This window comes from Meleagris gallopavo, chromosome 9 (assembly GCF_000146605.3).
Source record: "Meleagris gallopavo isolate NT-WF06-2002-E0010 breed Aviagen turkey brand Nicholas breeding stock chromosome 9, Turkey_5.1, whole genome shotgun sequence".
NCBI lineage: Eukaryota > Metazoa > Chordata > Aves > Galliformes > Phasianidae > Meleagris > Meleagris gallopavo.
Window position 1 is genome coordinate 1431657 of NC_015019.2, and position 4038 is coordinate 1435694.

The 4038-nt window shown below is 56.7% G+C and overlaps 1 protein-coding gene across 1 annotated transcript in view; it reads right to left on the bottom strand.

The window, feature by feature from the left end:
* Positions 1-4038, bottom strand: part of UTP14A (UTP14A small subunit processome component) — a 9700-nt gene that overhangs the window by 4694 nt on the left and 968 nt on the right. The gene's annotated exons all lie outside the window — the stretch shown is intronic.

Genomic DNA, 4038 nt, shown 5'->3' on the forward strand with positions numbered 1-4038 from the left:
AAAAGCGACAGACAAATCCACACATATGAACACAGATCTGAGCAAAGCCATGGAAACTGGGAGTCAGGATAAGAGGGGAACGTCCAACCAAGGGCACACGGTGCAGGGGGAGAAGGGCTGTGTGGTGGAAGGGGAGCAGGGCAGGTTCTGAGGCAGAGAGCAGGGTCATACCCAAAGAGAATGAGAGGTGGCTTGGAGCAGGAAGGGGAGGAGTCTTGCGATGCTTGGAGTGAAATGCAACATAAAGGAAATAGGGGAACAAACAATCTGTGGGGATTTCACCATCTTAGGCTAAACTGAAAGAAGGGCAGGAGGACGGTTCTGCCCCCGAGCACGGCGGTGGGGCTGATGGGTTGGGAGAGATGGAAAGGGATCCACTGTGTGAGTGGGAAAGGGGCTGTGCAAGGCGGGACAGGAGTTCAGAGAAGAGCTGGAGCATCAAAACAAGCACAGAGCGTGGTCTGAGAATGGGTCTGGTGAGGGAAAAGCAGGGACAAGGCGGTGTGGGGAGCGGGGAGGGATGGCACGTTTGGAGTGCTCGAGTAAGAGCTGGCTGACAGAGCAGGACGGCCACCAGAGGAGAGGCAGGAGAACAAGCACAGCCCCTGCTTCGTGAATTCTTGGCCTCTACCCTCTACGGACGACACGGGACATGTGCCAAAGACAGGCATTCCGCAGGGAGCCAGAAGGAACAGAAGAGAGAAAAAAAAAAAAATCGAGTTTTCAACTCGAGGAAAAGGAATTCAATATGGAGAGAATGACAGACGTGCTCTCCAACACAAACGGGAGCGACCAGCGAAAGAGGAGCATCCTTCAGAGCACAGACAGGGAGGATGTCTGAGAAACCCGGGTAGGAGCAGCTGCAGTGTGCAACGGGCAGAGCAGGGCCAAGCACCCAAGGAGACCTTGAGTGGAGTCAACACAAGACAACCTCTCATCTGCACCGGTTCAGCTCGAAACAACTTTAAACGGCTGTAATTAAACTGGCAGAACCCCTGGAGAATGCAAGTAGGCATGCTTTCATGTACCCTCGGAGCAGAAGGAACTACTGAAGCCCTTCTGTCCCCTCACTCCTTCCATTGGCACTGCAAGGTGAGCCCAACCTGGGAGAACATCTGTGTTTCAAACCAGTGCTGTGGGTTTCTTCCCTGCCTGGAAGGATTTTGGCCCACAGCAGCTCTCAGATCGGGTTCACCAGGAGGGAGAGAGGGCGCAGCCTGGCACAGAATCCGTTTAATCCAGCACCTCTGCCAAGAGAAGCGTATATGAAACCACAGCTTTATTTTGATGTAGCTAAATAGGTGCCCAGCCAATTCTAATTAACTCCAAAGAAAACGAGTTTAGAATGAAAGAAGACCATCAACATCCCATTCTGCTTGGAGAGAAGCTTGTTGCATGATACCAAAGCTCCTTCACATCTCCAAACAAAACATGCTCTAGAATTGCTGGTGAGAAAAGGGCTGAACACTGCCTCCAACATCAAACCCTGCAAGAGATGCTCAATGAAACTAACGCGGACGGATTACATTCACCAAGAGCAAAGGGGCTCTTTATTCCCTATGCCAAACCCCCTCACTGCCCTGCAGCTGGACAGGACACCACAGCGCAAACCAGTCTCCAGATCAGCACAGCAGAAGATGTCTCTGCTGCAGGAGAAGCACGCTCTGCTCAAGCCAGCACCTAGCTCACTGTGCCTGGCAGTCCCCTTGGACTGAGCCAAGACACAACTCTCTCCTCTGCAACACAGCCTGGAAACAACTTCCCTGAGATGAAGTTCTTTGGGAACAGATCCTTTCTAAAAACCACCTAAGAGAAATCCCCCTGCAGCGCCAGGACAACTGCAGCTGCAGCACAGGCCGAGCTGGGGATGGTGGATGGGCTGCTCCCAGCTTCTCCCATCAGCTCCCTGCCGCTGAGCCGAGCCCCTCGCACTGCCAGCAGCCCTGCTCCTCATCCTCTGCGATCCTGATTCGAGCTGCTTGGGCTGAGGTTTCCTAACGCAGTTTTTGCCCCCCGCATGGCACTTCCCACTCTGGCATTAGCACAGCAGAGGTGTGTGACAGCCACAAAGCACATCTGGCACCGCTGGCTCTGAGCACTCTGCGCTGCAGCGCCCTGGGTGCACCCATGCAGGAGGGAACGGAGTGGCTGCATTTCCCCACTCCTCATGCCAGCCTCTTCTTAACACCGTGAATGCATTCAGCTTCAGGCCAGTGATAGCTTCACCCCCCAACAAGCTCCATCCTAAAATGGCTCAGATTTTGAGACGCTCACCTTCCCTCTCCCTAACCCTAGCACTGCAGCACAAGCTACGCGCCCGCCGATCACCACCACCCTGCCTCAGCCAGGCAGGAGCCGACAGACACCAACACACTTCAGCAGCCCCCAAAACCCCCGCAGGGCTGCCCCAAACCCAACCTCCGGGCAGGGCTGAGAGCTGCACAGCACCATCGAGCAAAGCCCCGGTGAGCCGCGATGCGCAGCGCTGACAGCAGCGGGGCTGTGAATTGCAGAGAGCTCCCCCGGGTGAGCAGCAGCAGCCCCACAGAGCCCCGCAGAGCCCCGTGCTGAGCTTTGGGTTGCGGCGGTGCGAAGTTGGTGCGACGCAGACAAAGGGATGCGGCCAGATGGGGGCCGAGCACGGCGAAACGCCGCATAACTGGGACACGGAGGGAGGGAAGGGAAGAGGGAAAAGGGAAAAGGGAAGGAGCTTTTCCCATCTGAGCACGCGGCACGAGTCCGGCACATCCCTCTGCAGCACGAAAGCAGGAGGACGTGGCTGCTGGTACCGGGAGCGCTGCGCAGCACGGCTGGCCAGGGGGCACTGTGGGCAGCCGGCGGGATGCACTTTGACCCTGGAAACACACCCAGGGAGACACCTTTGGAACACGATCCAGGAGAGGAGCAAAACCCAGAATGCCACTTTTTCCCACCCCGATGACTCAAAAACGTAAAGCAGTCCTGGATGTGGGGAACCCAGGAGTGACTCCCTGCCTGCACTGCGTTCACCACGAGCTGCTGCCATCGATGAGAGCCAAAGCAGTGGAGCTGCCCCTCGGTGGGGCACGGACGGGCAGGGAGGAAGCGATGTGCATCCACGGGGACGGCCTCACTCACTCCTGAGAGTTTGTTCACTTTGGCAATCTTCGTTGCCATTAGTAACAGGGGCGAGAAATTATATTTGCTTTTAGATGCGATTGTCGGGCGTCCATTTGAGGTGCAGAGGTCTGGAGCCAAAGCTGCCCCTGGCGCCCCAGAGGGAATTCAGCCCTGAGCAGCAGCTCAGAAAAACCTTTTCAAGAGAACTGCGTGCAAAAAGAATTTAAAAAGAAAACCAATCGCGATGGTCCTCTCCCAGGACCTACATGGGGCATCAATGGGAGAAAAATAGGTGAGAAAAGCAACGAATTGCAGCAGGACTGAGCAGCAGTAGCGTGGCACCAGCAGCCAGCAGGGATCGGCCCCAGCCTGGCTCGGTGGGCACAAAGTACAGAGTGCAGCCCCGACCCCGCCGGGTTTGGGATCCCCCGGGCTGCGTGGAGCCCCGGAGCGCTGCGGTGCTGAGCCAGGCTTTGCTCAACGCATTTGCTTAAGCTGCTTTAAAGACACAGCAGCACCGCGAGTAATTATAGATACTCGGCGTGATGAATTGGGAGGGAAAGGGGAAAAAAAAAGAGAGAGAGAAGAAAATAAAGAAAATCCATCCTCGTGTGGAATAAAATAAAGTTTGCTGCACGTCGGTTCCTGCAAGCTACAGCTGCCGGACAACAGCGAGCATCGCGCTGTCCCCGCGGCAGGAGCGGGTCTTTAAAGGGACGGGGAGAGAAAACGCCGCGAAGGGGCTGGGGAATATCTGCAAAGAGACGTTAAAAGGCCCACGTCGTGCACGGCACGGCGAGCAGCCCGGCCCTGCAGCACGGAACTGCGGCCTCGGAGAGAGCCGACGGCCGACAGCGGTGCGGGACGCGGGGAAGGCGGTGCCCCCGCAGCACCCACGGAGAACGGCGCTCCTCGGCAGCGGATGCTCGGCGAGAGCAC